The sequence below is a fragment of the Bos indicus x Bos taurus genome, chromosome 26, assembly GCF_003369695.1.
Source record: "Bos indicus x Bos taurus breed Angus x Brahman F1 hybrid chromosome 26, Bos_hybrid_MaternalHap_v2.0, whole genome shotgun sequence".
Taxonomy (NCBI): domain Eukaryota; kingdom Metazoa; phylum Chordata; class Mammalia; order Artiodactyla; family Bovidae; genus Bos; species Bos indicus x Bos taurus.
In genome coordinates this window covers 30974696-30996061 of record NC_040101.1, presented here as the reverse complement: position 1 = coordinate 30996061, position 21366 = coordinate 30974696, and the positions used below count along the sequence as shown (strand labels likewise).

General features: G+C 41.9%; 1 non-coding gene across 1 annotated transcript; it reads right to left on the bottom strand.

Moving 5' to 3' along the window:
• Positions 1-20747: 20747 nt before the first annotated feature.
• Positions 20748-20854, bottom strand: LOC113884712. The gene has a single exon (XR_003508986.1). It is a non-coding gene; the product is annotated as a U6 spliceosomal RNA (small nuclear RNA).
• Positions 20855-21366: the final 512 nt, after the last annotated feature.

The following is a 21366-nucleotide window of genomic DNA, read 5'->3' as shown; positions in this document are numbered from 1 at the left end:
TACAAGTTTTGTTAGCATTTGAATTCCCAGCTGACTCCAAATAGGGTCCTGTTAAAACCAACTGGAACTTTTCTGTCTCCTGCGGGGTAAGTGCTCCATGAGGAAGGTCAAAGAGAATGTCAGCCTTCCTTCTGCTATCTGGGGAAATCTGGATATCAGAGCCAGCTTCGATGTTGTGATGCTACAGTTTACTGGAGGGGAAAAAAGATCAACACACCCCACCATCTATTTATTTAATATTAAAAATAATATTTCACTGAGTTTGGTTGGCGTCAACTGGAGCAGTTACTCATACAGGAATTCAAACAAAAGCAGCACTGGCCTTGAGCCAGAGGGCTGGTGCTGGGTGGTCCATGTCTGTCCTTAGCTCAGAGCAGCTCCTAGGCTGCTTTCGGACCTGCTTTGGGTTAAGAAGATGATGTATTCATTTATTTATTAGAAATGTTTTAACAGGAAATGCTAATAGTTTGCATTTAGGGAGAACTACCCTGGAGACAGCTGGAGGAATCCAGCAGACATGGTTGGGGAGGAGATTGCTACGCTCAGCCTTGGAGTCAGATCACGGCCTGTTGTAAAAGTCTATACTGGGGCCCAGCACGCCAAGTTAGCCCGAAAGATCCTGGTTACTTCGCTTCAGGACAGAAGGGGAGAAACAGGGCAGTTCTTTCAGCTTCCCTGTTTCCCTTCTCTGTTGCCATTTGTTTCTTAGGAACCTGGAGGTGTGTTTTTGATGTGGGCATGAACACAGATGTTGGCTCTGCTGGGAATGAACAGGCCCTGTGTACACAAATACCCAGGTGAGAGTGGGTGAGCCGAGGTATAAGCAAGTACACGTGTAACTCAAACCCATTTTTAGTGTGACTTCGGGCTGGCAGAGTCATGTGTGAGTTCAGGGGTTGCATGTGCACATCTTTTCAGCATATGAGGACGCATGAAAGACAAGTGTTTGAAGGGGATTTCAGGCGTGTCCTCAAGCTCCAGAGTGCATTCCAGCGCTGGATCATATTCATGGCTAACTTTGTGGAGCCCAAAGGAAAAAAACAAAAGACAGGGAGAGTACAAATGAAGCCTGAATGAATGAATGTATGTAGGAGAGGAATATGAGCAGGTTTGTGTATCTTTAAAAATCCTCTTCCAGCTGGTTTAAAAGACCATAGGACTTCATTTGTGACAAGAGGGTGTAATTACAGTGCCATGGGGAGGGGGGGTCCAACGTGACCCAGTCTGGCACGACAACAGGGCTGTTCCTGTGTTTCCAGATAACAATAGAGGTGAAGCCTAACCCTGGAAACCAGTCAAGATCTGCAGAGATAAACCTCAGGCAGCAAGAATACTGTCAATGAAAAGAAACTGACCTTTCGCCTTCTGGAGTCACAGAATTCCCACAAATGCTGTGTCCTCATCAGTTTGGCAGCCTTGCCACCACAGCCCCAGACTGCAATGCCAATTCATGAAAAGCAAGGAAGGGGCTCTGGTAGAAGTCAGAGCTTCTCTACCTCCAGAACCTCAAAATACAAGATCCCCTCACCCCATTTTCTCCTGGAGGTTAACCTTCTTCCCAGGCTCACAAAGTTCTGAGAGAGCCCCTTAAAGGGCTTTTCTCTGACAGGGTGGTCTGGTCTGCTGGTGCTGAAGAGACATCAGGTGAGCCTTTAAGCTGTCAGAAATGCGTTCTAAAATCTGAATGGACAGACTCTGGAAGGACCGTGCAGCCTTGGGAGTCTCAGCACAAGGGTAGTGGAGCGCTTGGGCTGGGATGGGGAGTAGTGGGTGAGAGACGACAAGGGAGAGGGGTTCGTGTCTAAGGCTATGAGGGTAAGTACGAGATTGGAAATGTATCAAATTTCTTGGTTAACGTCACACAATTAATTAATTGCTTTGAGCCCCAGGTTCCTTAGCAAAATGAGAATGTTAGAGTTTCTGTTTTTTAAATCCAATAAACTAGGACTTTATTCCTTAACAACTGCTTTCCTTCACAACCCTAAACATCATTAAGCATCACATAAGCCACTAGAATAAAGGTTTTCAACCTTGGCTGCACAAGGACTTGCTGGGGAAGGGGTTGACAATGTTAACGCATGAATTTCACCTCCAGAGCTTCTGATGGAATGTAGCTAGGTGAGGCCTGGACACTGGGACCACTCTCTCTTTTCTTAAACCTTCTTGTCAGCACTTATCCTGAAATGTAGGTATTTTCTGAATTTCTGTCCTTAACTCTCATCTTTCTCTATATTTTCTCTATATTTCTCTTCTCATTCATTCCCACATCTTCAACTATCATTTCTTTGAGGATGATACCCAAATCCATTTAACTTCCCATCTATTTATCCCACTTTCTTTTGCCTACCTACTCCTGGAATGATGCTGCAGCTATAACACATGCTCAGTTCCAGACGCAACATCTTGCCCCCAAAGGCCTTCCATTCCTTGGTTTCCCTATTTCTATAATGATACATCTCCCACTATTCTATCACCAAGACTTGAAGTGTTAATGTTATCTCTGGTGATTTAAAAAATGTATTAACGTGAGTGTTAATACATAACTTCTCTGCCATAACATAAACCTCTCTATTGCGCACCATGAAAAAAAAACAATGATGATGGTGGAACCAATGACTAATGTGGACCAATGTGAACCAATGACTAATAATGACTAATATTTATATTGAGCTCATTGTATCCAGGCACTATTATAAGAGCTTTGCACATATTATTTCATTTAAGTCTTGCAACAACCCTATAAGGTAGTACTGTGGGAACTAAGGAAGGGTAAAATGACTTCCCCCGGTTCAATCCCTAGGTTGGGAAGATCCCCTGGAGGAGGGCATGGCAACCCACTCCAGTATTCTTGCCTGGAGAATCCCATGGACAGAGGAGTCTGGCGGGCTACAGTCCCTAGGATCACAAAGAGTCGGACTGAAGGGACTAAGCACGGCACAAAGTGACTTTCCCAAAGTTACATGGCTACAATTGTCACCAATAGGATTTGAATCCAGGCCTCAGAATCTATATTATTTCTATAGTGTGCTTAAATTTTAATACTTCAATATATGCCTGAATATATCCCTGTCGTGCCTCTATGTCTAGACGCAGTTTTCATTTGTTACTGCTCCATGTTTTGCACCTCCCCCTGTTCAACATTCTCAAATAAATGCTTGTGCTTCACTATCGTCAGATTTACACAGTCACTTAACAATTCCCACTGGTATCCAAATAGAAGACATCAGCATGTACACGACCAGGATTCTGACTTACAGAGGTCCACTTTAGGTTGAAGTCTTCAGGGACACTTAATCTAAGAGCAGGGAGCGTATGTTTATAAATCTTACCTTTGAGTTTCATCTTCTTCCTCATAATGTCTTTGACATGTCAGCTGTAAAGCAAACCACAGAATGGCCATACTTGAGTGAGGTGAAGATTTAATGCGGCTGCTCTAGTTCAAGTGGCTGTACCTAGGACTACAGTTGTGTTTTGCTGATCATTGTGAAATACACACACAGTGATTTAACACAGCTTGGTTTATATTCAGATGCGGCTCTGCTCTAACATTGCAGAGAGTAGTGAGTTTGCTTTTAAAAAAGAACAGGGCAATTCACTTGGTCAGGAACAGTTTTCAGGTGAAGAAAACCATAGTTCTATCTTAGAAATACATAAGCCAATTATTTTTAATTCCACAAAATATATTTAAAAAAAAAAACTTTTTAGGATAAAAGCATGCTTTAAATTTTAAATGCAAACTATTGGCCAAGATTAAGGACTGATTTCCTCTCCAACCTGAAACAACCCCCTAAATTGACAAAATGCCTGAAACAGTGGTTTGAAAGGCATGAGATAGCAGGCAAAGAAGGATAATGATTCCTGAAAGATGTGAGACAAACGAAGGGAGCACTATAATTGTCCCAGCTTATTGCCTGGAGAGAGTTTCCAGGCCATAGCACAGAGAGAGGGCACCCAGGCAAAGCCAGGTAAGCTCAGCGAGCTGAGAATACAAAGCTGAGAGTCTGAGAAGACCACGGCAGCTGGAATTCTCAGGAGAGAACTGCACAGAAAGAGGAAGTTTTAGAGGTGTGCAGAAGGTTCCCATGTGAGTATTCAGCTGAGGACTGATCAGCACATACATAAAAGGAAACTGAGGCCAGAGAATCATCTCAGAAGGTTAGAGGTAACTGACGTGCACACAGGGCTGAGAGGAGTATCTGTTCTCACCAGCAAGACCTGAAAACTTCAAGATGCACGCTTGGGGGTGGGGCTGGGGATAAGAGTACACAGAAGGATACTGCCTCTGTAGTAAAAACTAATTAGTCCTGGACTGAATTGAACTGTCCCCGTACTACCTAACAAATCTTAAAAACAAGACCCAAATGCCTTAAACTGTTCTCAAGTGATTTAATAAAATCCTAGAACACAGCTCCAGGCATATGGGAAGGACAACAGTGTGGTCTGGTTAGATAGCATCACTGATTGAATGGACATGAATTTGAGCAAACTCCAGGAGATAGTGAAGGACTGAGGAGCCTGGTATGCTGCAGTCCATGAGGTCACAAAGAGTTGGACACAACTTGGAGACTGAGCAACAACAACAATATGGTCTGGACTACCAGAACTAATGAGTTTAGCAAGGTTGCATGATACTAGATCAATATGCAAAAATTAATGGTATTTTGACATACTGCAATTAGAAATTAAAATTAAATAAAAATACTATTTATAAGGGTGTTAAAAGATATAAAATGTTTAGCTATAAATGTGACAACAGATACAAAATAACCATACTCTGCAAATTACAAAGCAATGTTGACAGACATTAAAGATGTAGACTGTGTCCTCAACAAATGATAGTGAAAAAAATGGATCTCTATATAGTAATACAAAAAATGTACCATAGATTTAAATGTAAAACCTAAAACTATAAAAAATTTATAGAAGAAAACATAGGAGAAAACCTTTGTGACTCTGGGTTAGGTAAAGATTTATTAGACACAAACCCAAAAGTACATTCTGTATGAAACCAAATTGATAAATTGGACTTTATCAAAATTTAAAACTTCTGCTCTTTGAAAGATGTTGCTAAGAGAATGAAAAGGTAATGATGATTGAAAGGAAATATTTGCAAATCATATATATAATAAAAAATACTTATATTCAGAATAAAAAACTCTCAAAACTTTATAAGGAAAAACCAATAATAAAAAATTAACCCATACAATAAGAAAATGGCAAAAAAAATTTAACAGACACTTCACCACAAGGACATAAAGATGACAAATAAGCATATGAAAAGATGTTTAACCTCATTAGACATTAAGGAAATACAAATTAAAGCCACACTGAAATACTACCATATATCTATTAGAATAGTTAAAATTGAAATATAGATGATATTAAGGGTTGGTGAAAACATGGAGAAATTAGAACTGTTGTCCACTGTTGAGTCCAACCACTTTAGAAGATGGTTTGGTAATTTTTTAAAAAATAAAACATAACTCTCACATGATCCAGCAGTTTTGCTCCTAGATGTTTATTTACCCCAAGGAAATGAAAGCATATTCCTTACAAAGACTTGTACATGAATGGTCATAAGAAGGCTTATCTGTAAAAACCAAAGAGGTGGTCCCTGGACCAGCACGATCAACATCACCTGGGAACTTGTTAGAAGTGCAAATTCTCATACTCCACCCCAGAACTACTGACTGAGGTGATTTACCATTTTCCATGTGGAATGGGAATTGTTCAGCATTATGAGATTATCAAACCCTTTAGGTAATCCTGATGCAAACTAAAGTGTGATAACCACATTCTCCCAACCCCACCCCATCCTTACCTCAGATGATGCTGGTACCCCAACCACACTTTGGGAAGACTACTTCAGAACAATCCTTCTCAAACTTCAGTGTGCATATGAATCACTGGCGATCCTGTGCAAATACCGATTCTAACTCAGTAGGTCTGGGAGGGTGGGGTCTAGAGAGGCTACATTTCTAATAAGCTCCCAGATAATACTGATGCTGCTTGCCCTGGGAATTCTGGTGAAGATTATCCCTGAAAATGCCCCAATTTCTTAAAAGCAAAGTTCATTTGGCTACCTCAGTTCTTCTCGTATAGAGAACCCATTGAGTGTGAGGATAGAATCTAGTTTTCCTTGGACTTTGCTGATGGCTCAGGCAGTAAAGAATCTGCCTGCAATGCAGGAGACCTGGGCTCAATCCCTGGGTCAGGAAGATCCCCTGGAGAAAGGAATGGCAACCCACTCCAGTATTCTTGCCTGGAGAACCCAATGGACAGAGGAGCCTGGCAGGCTACATGAGGTCACAAGAGTCAGACGCGAGTAACACACACACTAGCCTTCTTTATTCTCTTTTGCTCCAGTAGCTACACAGCTACGGAAGAGAGTTCAAGTCCTTTCCCTTCCAGCAGAATGGAATTCTGTTCTGGAATGTTCTTTCCAATGCCTTAGGTTCTGACATTCCCTTAGAGCCTCACCTAGAGGTTCTCAACATTAATTTGCCTATGAAACTTTTTAAGGATATGGATGCCTGGCCCCCAGAGACTCTGTTTTGATTGTTTTGGTGTGGAGTCTAGGCAGCAGTATTTTTAATGCTCCCCTGATGGTCTTCCTGTGAACCAAAGCTGGTGTGTGCATGTGCTCAGTCACTCAGTCGTGCCTCTTTGCGACCCCTGGTGGGCTACAGCCCACCAGGCTCCTCTGTCCATGGAATTTTCCAGGCAAGCATACTGGAGTGGGTTGCTGTTTACTATTTCAGCATATCTTCCTGACCCAGGAATAGAACTCATGTCTTCTGTGTCTCCTGCACTAGCCAGTGGGTTCTTTACCCCTGTGCCACCTGGGAAGACCTGAGCCAGAGTTTAGAATCACTAACTAGCTGCTAGCTTACATGCACCCCTAGACTGCCCCCTCTTATATTCATTCAACAAATACTGATAAATGATACAGTATTTCCCATGTTCTGAGCTACTGAGCTGGGGATACCAAGATGAGTAAGCCATGGCCTTCAGGAAGTTCAAAGTGGTGGGAGAGACAGATAAATCTATACAGTTTCATTCCTATGATAACTGCTGCAACAGAGGTGCTTCATTCAGCAGATATATATTAAGAATTTACAAGTTTTAGGCATTAGGAATGTTACAGTGAGCAAGATAGACACAATCTCTCCCTTAATAGAGCTTATATCCGAAGGGAACACCAAGTCACAGGGACACAGAAGAGCAGCCCCTAATTCAAACTGAGAATCATCAGGAAAGGACTCCCTAAGGTTCTGAAGCTTCCACTGTACTGAAAACCTCATACTATCCAGGCCCAAGAAGGGGGGAGGGACTTCCCAAGTGGTGCCTGTGGTAAAGAACCCGCCTGCCAATGCAGAAGTCTTAAGAGATGCAAGTTGAATTAGTGGGTCAGGAAGATCCCCTGGAGGAGGGCCTAAGCAACCCACTCCAGTATTCTTGCCTGGAGAACCCAATGGACAGAGGAGCCTGCGGGCTACGGTCAACAGGCTCGCAAAGAGTCAGACACGACTGAAGCGACTGAGCACGCACGCAAAAAGAGGAGAGTACTCTCTGCGGAAAAGACAGCATGAGCAAAGGCCCCGAGGTATGAAAAAGCATGGCACAACCAGAGAACTGGCAGTACTACAGCCAGGAGGGCTTCTCAAAAGCCCAGACCTTAAGGTTTGTCTAATGGCTTCTCCTTCCTCCATCTTCATTCTTAAGGCCGCCTCCCCCCTTCCACTTAATCACACTCCTCAGGATTCAGACATACACAGTTCTCTTCCAGCTCACTCTATCAAGCCAGGACGCCACTATTCTGACTCCGTTTATAAGAGAGTTTCAGGCGAAAACCTTTTTCTTCCTCTCTTTTGATTCTGAGACCCCGCTTCCCAGACGCACCCCGTTTCCACTTTTCTGTTCCCACCACCAGAAAAGGCCTCCAGGTGGCGCCCTTTCGCCCAATTCTGCTTTTGTCAGGCACACCCATTTTCCCACCTAACTTCCTCTCCTCTGAATTTCTTCCCCACAAACCCCAGGGCTGGAACTTTAATCTGAGAAAGAGGAGCACAGGCAGCATTTTCAATATACAAACTAGTTGGGTTGTTCAGTTTGCGCCTCTCCCTTAGTTCAAGCCGCGCAGGGTTCATTCTTAGCTCCCTCCTGTCTTCACCTTCCTTTCTGGCCCATTGTGCTCCTAAGACTTCCCAACTCCACCCACCCCGAGTTGGATGATCTTCATTCCTGGTGAAGGCTTTTCTTTTCACCCAGACAATGCGTGCTCAAAGAATTGTTCCCCCAGATGATTTGACATCTGGACATGGAACGAAGGTAAATTTTTATTTATTTATTTTTATTTTTTAATGTTTCTGTCAAACCTCAACATGAATCAGCCATAGGTATACATATTATCCCCTCCCATTTGAACCTCCCTCCCATCTCCCTCCCCATCCCACCCCTCTAGGTTGATACAGAGCCCCTGTTTGAGTTTCCTGAGCCATATAGCAAATTCCTGTTGGCTATCTATTTTGCATATGGTAATGTAAGTAAAAGAGTGGGGGGTGGGAATCCGAGATCCAGCATGCCAGTCCGCATCCCCTGCTCTTAGCCTGAGAACCAAAAGAATGTTTCCCTCCAGTACATGCTGCTCTCAAGAAGCAAACTGCTGGGACTACTCTGGTGGTCCAGTGGCTATGATGCTGCCCTCCCAGTGCAGGAGGTCGGGGGATATGATCCCTGGTCAGGGAACTAGTTATCCCACAGGCCACAGCAAAGAATCACCACGCCACAGTGAAGATCACACATGCTGCAACTAACACCTGGAGCAGTCAAATAAATAAATATTATAACAAGCAAACAGACAAGCTGCTGATGGAGTAACCACTTGAACCTGTTTTAACCATCACAACAATCCTGGCAATTGCCCCCCCACCCCAAACAGTTCTCCTCCCCACCAGTTTTCCAGTCCTGCTTAACGCAGAGGTGGGAAAATACACCTCAGCAGAAAGGTAGTGAGGGATTGTTATGTTCCTGAGAGCAGAACCCATGCATAAATCATTTTGGTAAACCATGTCGTACCTAGCACAGTGCCTTATCTATTCCAGGGGGATTACCCTGTAACAGACACAAATACAGCAAAAAAATACAATGGATTCCAGCCTATTTGGAGAATGGAAGCTGCAGCAGTAGAAGGCTAATTCCAGGGTTTACCCTAAAGTCCACAGAGATAGTCACTGCTTCCCAGTTTATTTCCACTTACTATGTCTGGGTGGAGAAGGTGATTCAGTTGTCCTATCAGACATTTATTGAGCATATGCTGACTCTTGGTGTTGTGACCCTATAACTGGATGAAAATTCTCATAGGGCCGATCAGACGTAAGGATTTATCCTGCTAATGACATAAACAATGCTTCTAATGAGCTCTTCCTTAGTGCACTTGTCCACTCGGGAATAACCAAACTACAGGGCAGTTGTCAGCGATTGAAGATAGCTGTCAATTTTTTGCTACTTATCCCGTTATGATGTGGAGTCTGATTCCTCTTTCCTTGAATCTGGCTGTCCTAAATAACTTGCTTGACTGATAGAATGTGATGGAAGGGAAGTTCTGGGACTTTCAAGACTATATTATAAGAAGCTTCCACCCAGACCTCTTGGAACAATTGCTCTGGAGTAAGCTACTACCACCAGAAATCTGATTATCCCGAGACCTTATGTTAGGAAGCTGGAACTAGGAAAGGCCACATGGAGAGAGATGCTTTACCAGCCCAGCTTCACATGAGTGAAGAAACCTTCAGATGACTCTAGACTCAGCTGTCATCTGATAGTCACTGAATGAAGGACTTCTGGTGAGAACCACCCAACTAGGCTCATCAGCCCCTAGAAGCATCATAGTATGTGTGTTAGTTGCTCAGTCATGTCCAACTCTTTGCAACCCCATGGACTATAACCTGCCAAGCTCCTCTATCCATGGAATTCTCCTGGCAAGAATTCCCTTCTCCAGGGGATCCTCCCAACCCAGGGATCAAACCCAGGTCTCCTGCATTACAGGCAGATTCTTTACCAACAGAGCCACCAGGGGAGCTAGATCCATCATAGATAATAAAGTGTTTGCTCTTAGATACTACATTAAAATCAAACTACTATGTTTAGGTAAGATATTATTATCGGGGAGACTGAGTGAAGTGTATACAGGAAATCTCTGTAGTATTTTGCAACTACTTGTGAATCCTAAATTACTTTTTTTAATTATTAAAACATAAAATACTAGTGCCTTGATCTGGAGAAGATCTATTTTGAAAAAGCTAAAGACAGCTGCAGATTTTCCCTGAACCACGTTCTAGTTACTAACAATGCCAGCGCTGGCTGCAGCCAACAGGTGTGTGTAACTACAGCCCTAAGTACATTTACCAGCTTTGAAAGCTCGGGGGGAAGGCTCTGACCTCCCCCAATGCCAGTGACTCAGCCTCAATCCTAATGTTTCAGTCATCACATTTGGGTCTCCTACTGGGGAAACACCCAGTTCTTCCTTTTGTCTAGTGAGGAAAGAGACTTCGTTAGCTGTTCATTATTCTAAGTCTGACATAATGATATGAACAGGCACGAACTGTCATCCAGCCAAAGGAGGGAGATTTTCTTTGCTAGTGTTTTTTTAAATACCTCTTTTCTTTGGTTCAAAAAATTTCTCGTAACAAACAAGTGAATTCATGTCCTCATTCTGCAGTGCTTTAGAGACATTCCCCGCTTCTCTAGCTCTCAAGGAGACCATACCCCTCTCAGAGTCTAAGTTTTCTCACCTCTGAACTGGGCATTGTTGGTAAACAGAAGCGTGAGAGGCAAAAGACTGTAGTGGAAAAGCTTTGGACTTTAAGGACCTGGGCTGACATCACAGTTTGGCCATTTGCAATATGGCCTTGGAATAGTTTTCCATTCTCTCTCTGAGGGGACGAGAAAATTCTTCTTACCAACTTCAGAGGCTTGTGAAAATCTCAAGTGAACGCAGGGCTTTGTCAACCAGTGGACCGATGAAGGCTATTATTATCACATACCATTGTGTCGTTGGAGGTCAGAGAAGGAAGAGGGAACTGGGCAGGAGCTGTCAGGGAGGACTTGATGGAGGACATTGGTCTGAAGTGGACCTTGGAGGAAGGAAAGGATTGGGAAAGGCAGAAAAGGCATTCCTCCCAAGAGGAACTGAGGAAGGGATTATATCCTGTGGGGGAGGGATGGAAGTAAGGAAACTTGACCTAACCTGTAAAAGGGGCTTTGGATTGAGAAACCATATGGAAAGTAAGTTTAGGGAGATAAAAGATCCTCAGATTATGAAGTTCCTAGAAAAATAAAGATGTAGGGAAGGGGGAAAGTGATGGGTGAAAAATGCTCATCAACTTCTTACCTGCACTATACCATAGAATATATCCAAGGCCCCATTCTTCTATTTATTGCTCTTGTCTATACTGCAAAACCACTATAGCGAACCACGTTGGACAATGGAAACTATGACAGTGAGGATATGAGCAGATAATTACATTGATGGATGCAATATGTAGGGAGGATGCTCTTTGAAATTTATTTTTTATGCTCTTAGAAACAAAATGATGCTTATCTAGTTGGATGTCTTCTAAAAGCTGTATCAAAGTGTCTTTCTAATCAGATGTTTCTAGGAAAAGGAATCCTTTACCTTTCTTTTCCTTCACACACAGATCTATCCTCAAAATCTAAATTAACACACTGAGAACAAAGGGCAGGCTATGTCCCTACACTGTATTTCACCAAGCTTCCATCCAGCTAGAATCCCTGTGACTCCAGTTTGTGTTATTCTCTGACCATGGACATCTTAATTATTTTTGGATGGAGTATTCCAAGACAATAAATAAATCTCCTTACATGGTAAAGACTCTGAATCATGAAAGTATCTCATTTTTTTGTAAAGGGGTTCCTAATGTTTCTTTGGCCTCTTACTACTTCTTGGGGGCCCCTTTAAAGTAATGTAAGATCCTTTCTCATAAAAAGGAAATAACTCAGAGAAGCTGGTTCAACACTAGAGAAAGGCAAGGTATGACAAATAGAAGAGAAAATTCAGCCATATTGTGGCTAAAGACCATTTGAAGAGAATCATATTAAAACCTCAAAATCTGCTCTCTTGTCTTTGCAAGAATAAGCCAATAATTTTTTTTTACAAAATTATGGCTATTCTTTTTATTCAGATTGCTAATTGCAAAACCACAAAGCTAGCACAAATAAAATGTATTCAAAATGAAAAAAGCTTAGTTGATCCTTCAAGACTTGAAGTCTGTGATTGTATCTTAACTCTTTTATTCCTGTTATCTAGCATAATGTTTGTTGAATGAATAAATAAATACAGTGAGTACAATCTAATGATAGTAGTAAATAATATAGTGTGAAAATAAGAAAAAATGATAAATCTTTGGAACCAACACAGAAAGCAAAAGAATAATCAGTGAAGAAAGCCTGTGTACCCAATGTGAGTGAAATTGTCATCAGTGGGAAAAAACATATATTAACTTCCCACAATCCAAAAATAACTACACTAGCTTCTTAGTCTAGAGAGCAAAATATAACCATAATTCCTGTCCTGAGGGAGGTTACAAATTAACGGAGGAAATAATACGCAAGCTTATTCCACAGAAATATTTGAAAACAATTATTTACAGACTGGCGTGAGAAAGATGGTGTGTCAGAAATTGTGCTGGCAAGTTGGAGCCTAGGTGGAGTTACTCAGGAAACATGAAATTCCTTATCACCAACAACCATTTATTGAGACTGATTCTCCCTGATCATGCGGAAGGGAAGATGAAATTAAGAATGAGGTTGGAAAAAAAAAAAAAGAATGAGGTTGAAATTGAGAATGAAGTTGAAGATGAAGTGAAAATGGTGATCAGTAGAGAAGTCAGAGGCTGAAGAGAAGAAGTAGAGACTGAAGTTGAGGTTAAGGAATAACGAGGGCTTAGTCATTTAAATATTCTGGGATATTCTTGTAATTTCCTTTTCTGTAAAATGAGACAATAGTCATTCCCCCACACACGCAGAATTACAATTCCACACATTTTCTTTGCCCTTGAATGAGGTGATATGCACAAAGCACCTCTCACACTGCCTGGCACATAGTAGGTACTTAATAAATCGTGACTGCCTTCCTCCTATATTTGTCCAATGAATCCTTTTATGACAAGGCTATAGGTTTTCTGTTCTTGTTGGTTGTCCATGGCTCTTGGTCCTGTTTCCATTCTGCTGCTGATTCATGGTATAACCTTGGGCAAATCTCATATCCTCTCTGAGCCCTGGCTTTTCATCAATGAAACGGGGATAATAATATCAGTCCAATAATGTCCCAGGCTGGTTATGAGGATAATCCATGTGAAAGTACCATGGGGAAAAAAAAAAAAGTACCATGGGTTGTATCAAGTGGTAGCAAATCAAATACTTTGTTAGGATTAAGCCTTATATGTATCACTCCCCCAAATAGTATGTTTATCACACACAGGACAGTGTAAGGCTAGAGAAGGACTGGGCAACTTCAGTGAACTAAATGTTACACTGGAATGCTTTCACTGGCTCTGTGGTCCTTCTGTGGGGAGATTTGCACATCAGGTGTTTTTTACTGAGCCCTAAAAATTAAATTATTATTACAATTTGCAAAGGAAATGAAACATTCACAAGTTATCAGGTAACCACAGAGACCACTGTATATACTCGTATTATTGTAAAAATGAACATAACTTCTCACTTTCAGGAGTTTGGAGGTGATTCCAAATTGATAGAAGAGACAAGGCCACCAACCATAAGCATACACTCACACATGCTCACAGACATCATATTTGGAGATATGAAAAAGGCTGGGCTTATTGCAGGTTGATACACTGGTTCAAAATCCCAGGAAAATCTCCAGCCCAATACCCCAAGGGGAGGGAGATTAAACTGTGATGAACCTAAAATTCAGTTTCTGTCTTCTATCCACAAGAGAGCTAAGAACAAATAGTGGAGTTGATTTTTTTTTTTTTAATGAAATAGGTTTCCAGTTTAGTTTTGTTTTACAGTACAAAGATCTTCTTCTTTTTTTATGCCTAGGATGCAATAAATTCATAGAGAATAGTTTCCAACAGCTCACATGTGAGCTCATTGGTTCTCACAAATCTCTGGGTGGAGCTTTAATTGAGCCTACGTATCTCTCTTTGGCTCCCTTCTTTTTCTGATCATTTTCCTTCACACGTTTTAGGAAGCTGTCTTGCCTCTTAGAGTGCTTAATATGTTCAATACATACATTAATTCCCTTGGCAAGAATCTTGTCCTTGTTTGTTTACAGCAATGCCAACAGCATGATGGTTCACACTGTAAACTACTCGAACTTTGCCATGGGGATACTTGTGGGGCATTTCTTTCTGAACAGTGCCCATTCCCTTGACATCAACAATATCACCACTCCTGTATTTGATAGATCCACATGCATGTAGCCAAAGAAGCAACTCCATGTTTCCTAAAAGGCCCTGAGGATGTGTGATGGGTGCTTCTCCCCTTTCCCTTTGTGTTGGTCATTTGGCAAATTACTAGAAGATAGCACTCCTGGCCAAAAATAATAATAATTTTAAAAAGCAGTTAAGGTTTCAACTCACCTGACTTGGTGAAAATCACATGTGTGTAATAAAATTTCAGCTTTGAAAAGTCCCTAAATCAGCTGTAAAATAGAATAGATGTGCCCATACTTACCCACCTCTCTATAGACATTTTTGGAAGTCAGCCTAGCCGGTTAAAGTATCTGGAAACACCAGGATCACACCCGCTGCAGCAAAATGAATACACCATGACGGGCACATGGCAAATGAAACCAAGTGAGCAAAGAGCAGAGTCACCTTTCCAGTCTCACTTTCTCCCAGGGTAGAATCCCCTGTACTAGTTAAGTCACTGCATTTTTAAATCCTAAATCTCTATTCTGGCAGATCCTATCTGCCTCTCTGCAAAGAGACAAGCTTGTTTCAAAAAGTTCCCTTTTCCAAAAACTATCTTTACTAATGCATAATCTACAGACAATAAAACACATCTATCCTAAGGTTGGAGAAAGAGATGGCAACCCACTCCAGTGTTCTTGCCTGGAGAATCCCAGGGACCGAGGAGCCTGGTGGGCTGCCGTCTATGAGGCTGCACAGAGTCGGACACGACTGAAGCGACGCAGCAGCAGAAGCATCCTAAGGTTACAGTTTGACAAATGTATACACCTGTGTGACTATGACTGTGTTTTTTTAATTGATTGTTTTTCTGATATTTACTTATTTATTTGGCTGCACCAGGCAGAATATGGGATCCTCGTTCGCTGACCAGAGATTGAACCAGCACCCCCTGCATCTGAAGCGTGGAGTCATAACCACAGGACCACCAGGGAAGTCCTGACCATGATCACATGTAAAGAGAGAACACTTCCATCACCCATAAAATTCTGTCATGCCTCTTTGCAGTAAATTCTCACCACTGACACAAGGTAACTATTTATATGCTTCCCTTTTCTCCTGTCTTCTAGACAGAGGAGCCTGGTGGGCTACAGTCCATAGGGTTGCAAAGAGTCTTCTAGAATTTCATATAACTAGAATTTCTTTTTTTAGAATTCCATATAAGTGGCATCATACAGTATGTACTATTCTGTGAAAATGACCCATTTTAACAAGAGTTTAACCATTTTTAGAATAGCATGATCGCAGTAGATAGTGAAGTCTTTGAATGTAACTTAGAGGGAAGAAGAAACATAATATGAAAATAAAGGAGGGAAGTTGCTCTATAAATAAGGGACAAGTTGCTCAATCCTTAAGACAGGAGACTCAACTGATAGTCAAGTTGAAGTAACCTTGGTAAGATCTGCCTCAGTAGAAGAATGGATCATTGTGGAAAATCAAGGCAGAAAAAATCTTTAAGAAGGAGGTAGGAAGTAGAAAAGTTCTGAGAATGAATGTCAAACCTTGTTTTCAGCCATGGTTTTGTCACTAACAAGCCATCTGACCTTACAAAATCTATTTTCCTACTCTGATCCTGGTTTCATTGTCTACATAATAAAAGCATTGGACTGGGACTTCCCTGGTAGTCCAGTGGCTAAAACTCTGGGCTCCCAATGCAGGGGGCCCAGGTTCGATCCTTGGTCAGGGAACTAGATCCCACGTGCCTCAACTAAGACTCAGCACAACCAAATAAATAAATATATATTAAAAAAAAAAAAAAGCATTGGACTGCAGACACAGTTTCCAAGTAGCTACGAGATTAGACATAAGTTTCATGAGGGCAAAGATTTTGTCTTTTTTTTATTTTTATTTTTTTTAATTTTAAGAGACTTTGTCTTATACTGCTGTGACCCCCGTACCTAACAGAATGCTAGCACTCAATAATGTTGAATGAATGAGTAAGCTCTCTTCTAGCTCTGACATCCTATCCCCTTTGGCAGAATCATCTAGTATAATGTTCATTCCTCAGCTCCTCCAGCCCCTAATGAGTGTTGGCCCAAAATAACTTCTTTGCCACAGAACCCATGGAGGCCAAGGTTAATCTTGTTCTTGTTGCTTAGTTGCTAAGTCACGTCCAACTCTTTGCGACCTCGTGGACTGTAGCCTGCCAGGCTCCTCTGTCCATGGGATTTCCCAGGCAAGAATACTGGACTGGATTGCCATTCCCTTCTCTAGGGGATCTTCCCAACACAAGGATTGAACTCACTTCTCTTATGTCTCCTGCATTAGCAGGTGGGTTCTTTACTACTAGAGGCACGTGGGAAGCCATACTTAGTGACAAATGAAGCTAAAGGGTCAGATATGTGCCCTTCCAGAGTTACTTTGCCGGTTGTAAGCAAGGTTTTCCTTGGCATAACAGCTTTCATTCTGAAAGTTTGGCAGGCAAAAGCCCTTATCCCAAAGGTTGCAAACTCATGCCTTCAGGGTCTGGATTAGTAATGAATGAAGTAAGTTGAGAAGTTGCCAATATAGAATGTGAACTGGTGAGCTGGATGGGGCATGGTTAAATTTTGGAAAAAAAAGTTTTAAATCTTATTCACTTTTTAAATGGTTTGCTGGCAAAAATATTACTTCCAGAGTTAGGCCCTGCGGTTGTCAGTTTGCAATCCAAGCATTCCCTCACGTTTGTATTCGTGATGGTGGGAGCCTCTCCAGTGGCTGCTCTTTGAAAAGCCCTGAGCACACAGTAAGAACTTTTTTTTTTTTTAATATTTATTTATTTGGCTGCATTTAGTCTTGGAGAAGGCAATGGCACCCCACTCCAGTACTCTTGCCTGGAAAATCCCATGGACGGAGGAGCCTGGTGGGCTGCAGTCCATGGGGTCGAGAAGAGTCTGATACGACTGAGCAACTTCACTTTTACTTTTCACTCTCATGCATTGGAGAAGGAAATGGCAACCCACTCCAGTGTTCTTGCCTGGAGAATCCGAGGGAGGTGGGAGCCTGGTGGGCTGCCGTCCATTGGGTTGCACAGAGTCGGACATGACTGAAGCGACTTAGCAGCAGCAGCAGCAGCATCTTAGTTGGGGCACTCGGGATCTTATGTTGCAACACAAGGGCTCCAGAGCGCTCTAGCTTAGTAATTGCTGCATGGGCTTGGTTGCCCCGTGGCATGTGGGATCTTAGTTTCCCCACCAAAGATCAAACCTGCATCCCCTGAACTGGAAGGCGGATTCTTAGCCACTGAACCACCAGGGAAGTCCCCACAGTAAGAACTTAATGAATACTTTTGAATTACTAGATTGTAGTGATGGACTGCGGAGAAGGCAATGGCACCCCACTCCAGCGCTCTTGCCTGGAAAATCCCATGGATGGAGGAGCCTGGAAGGCTGCAGTCCATGGGGTCGCTGAGGGTTGGACATGACTGAAGTGACTTAGCAGCAGCAGCCGTGATGGACTGTGATTTTATTGGGCTGAAAAAAATCTGATGGAGTGAATCTCTTTTATCATCTCTTCTCTCTACCTTACTTCCCAGTAAGGTACCTGCTCTGATGCCTGACTGTTTACTCATTTCCACACTTTCATTTTGGTCAGCTGGAGCAACCTTGACTTCAATGGGCTCAAAATACTCCAGTTCATTTGTTATCTCTGTCTCCCTCCCTCTGTCCAACCTTCTGTCCTCATCATGAACTCATCCTCTCAGGACAAAAGCTGGGTCATTTTATTCCCTATTATTCCTCTATCCCCTTCATGATTTTTCACCCTAGACCCCCACCCAGCTTCCCCTTTCTTAACCCTCCAAGTTCACTCTTTTCTTTCTATTATAAAAAGTATCCAGTAAACCTATTCACACAGAAGTATTAATACAATATGTTACTCCTCTAAGAATGTTTAATTTCAAAGTGGATATAAACAATACTGAATGCAAAGGAATATACCCAGGCAATGAAAAAAAAAGTAACATTTTTCCAATTGACCTTCTAGATGACCCTCAGGCCACAGTTCTTTATTCCACTTTATTTCAGTGGAATAAAGATAATACAAAGCCAAGTAAACTCTCTGCTATGAAGAACAAAGCTGGGTTGACAGAAAGTTTAGTAACTATTTGCTTAGCCTCACATTCCAGTTTTGCTTTTTACTAGAAGATCTGAGGCAAATTACTTACCCTGTCTATGCCTCAGTTTCCCCATCACTAATATAAAGATAATAATAGTATCTACCTCGTAGGTTGCTGTAAGAGTGAAAAGAGTTAATACATTTAAAATCCAGGAAGACAGCTTGGCACATACTAAGAATTCAGTGTGTGTTAGCCATTATTGTCTGCACGTTAAGGGCAGTCTCTACTTCACAGGGTGAAAGAATTAGAAAGGTGCCTGAATCAAACACAGCACAGTACTTAGCACACAGTAAATGCTGGATAAATTCCTTTGTTATTAAAGGGTGTGATCAGTTTTTATAACTATAGGATCACAGCCCTCCAAAATATCCAGGTCCTAATCTCTGAAACATGTGAAAGATACCCTGTAAGGGAAAAGAGATTTTGCAGGATCTTGAAAAGGGGAGATTACTCTGGATTATGCAAGGGGTTGTAAATGTAATCACGAGTGTTCTATAAGAGGAAAGCAGAAACTCAACAAAAACAAAAATAAACAACTCAGTTCAAAAGGACTTGAATAGACATTTCTCTGAAGAAGATATACAAATGGCCACTAAACACATGAAAAGGTGCTCAACTGCAGTGATCATTTGGGAAACACTAATCAAAGCTATGAGACACCACCTCACTCATACCCATTGAGACGGCTACTATCAAAATTACAGAAAGTAACAAGTGTTGCTTATTTAACTTATATGCAGAGTACATCATGAGAAACGCTGGGCTGGAAGAAGCACAAGCTGGAATCAAGACTGCAAGGAGAAATATCAACAACCTCAGATATGCAGATGACACCACCCTTATGGCAGAAAGTGATGAAGAACAAAAGAGCCTCTTGATGAAAGTGAAAGTGGAGAGTGAAAAAGTTGGCTTAAAGCTCAACATTCAGAAAACGAAGATCATGGCATCTGGTCCCATCACTTCATGGCAAATAGATGGGGAAACAGTGGAAACAGTGGTAGACTTTATTTTTGAGGGCTCCAAAATCACTGCAGATGGTGATTGCAGCCATGAAATTAAAAGATGCTCCCCCCCTACTTTTTTTTTTAAAGGTAATTGTTGGGGTATATTTACCTAAAATGTTATTTTATTTATTTTAATCGGAGACTAATTACTTTACAATATTGTAGTGGTTTTTGCCATACATTGACATGAATCAGCCATGGGTGTACATGTGTTCCCCATCCTGAACCTCCCTCCCACCTCCCTCCCCATCCCGTCCCTCACGGTCATCCCAGTGCACCAGCCTCGAGCACCCTGTATCATGCATAGAACCTGGATTGGCGATCTGTTTCACATATGATAATATAAACATTTCAATGCTATTCTCTCAAATCATCCCACCCTCGCCTTCTCCCACAGAGTCCAAAAGACTGTTCAATACATCTGTGTCTCTTTTGCTGTCTCACATATAGGGTCATTGTTACCATCTTTCTAAATTCCATATATATGCATTCAGTTCAGTTCAGTTCAGTCACTCAGTCGTGTCCGACTCTTTGCGACCCCATGAACCGCAGCATGCCAGGCCTCCCTGTCCATCACCAACTCCCGGAGTCCACCCAAACCCATGTCCATCGAGTCAGTGATGCCATCCAACCATCTTATCCTCTGTCATCCCCTTCTCCTGCCCTCAATCTTTCCCAGCATCAGGGTCTTTTCAAATGAGTCATTCTTCACATCAGGTGGCCAAAGTATTGGAGTTTCAGCTTCAACATCAGTCCTTCCAATGAACACCCAGGACTGATCTCCTTTAGAATGGACTGGTTGGATCTCCTTGCAGGCCAAGGGACTCTCAAGAATCTTCTCCAACACCACAGTTCAAAAGCATCAATTCTTTGGTGCTCAGCTTTCTTTATAGTCCAATTCTCACATCCATACATGACTACTGGAAAAACCATAGCCTTGACTAGACGGACCTTTGTTGACAAAGTAATGTCTCTGCTTTTGAATATGCTGTCTAGGTTGGTCATAACTTTCCTTCCAAGGAGTAAGCGTCTTTTAATTTCATGGCTGCAATCACCATCTGCAGTGATTTTGGAGCCCAGAAAAATAAAGTCAGCCACTGTTTCCCCTGTTTCCCCATCTATTTCCCATGAAGTGATGGGACTAGATGCCATGATCTTAGTTTTCTGAATGTTGAGCTTTTTTTTTTTTTTTTAAATATGGAACGCTTCACGAATTTGCTTGTCATCCTTGCGCAGGGGCCGTGCTAATCTTCTCTGTATTGTTCCAATTTTAGTATATGTGCTGCCGAAGTGAGCACGAATGTTGAGCTTTAAGCCAACCTTTTCACTCTCTTTCACTTTCTTCAGGAGGTTCTTTAGTTCTTCTTCACTTTCTGCCATAAGGTTGGTGTCATTTGCATATCTGAGGTTATTGATATTTCTCCAATCAATCTTAATTCCAGCTTGTGCTTCATCCAGCCCAGCTGGATGTACTCTGCATAGAAGTTAAATAAGCAGGGTGACAATATACAGCCTTGATGTACTCCTTTTCCTGTTTGGAATCAGTCTGTTGTTCCATGTCTAGTTCTAACTGTTGCTCCTGACCTACATAGAGGTTTCTCAAGAGGCAGGTCAGGTGGTCTGGCATTCCCATCTCTTTCAGAATTTTCCACAGTTTATTGTGATCCACACAGTCAAAGGCTTTGGCATAGTCAATAAAGCAGAAGTAGATGTTTTTCTGGAACTCTCTTGCTTTTTCCATGATCCAGCCGATATTGGCAATTTGATCTCTGGTTCCTCTGCCTTTTCTAAAATCAGTTTGAACATCTGG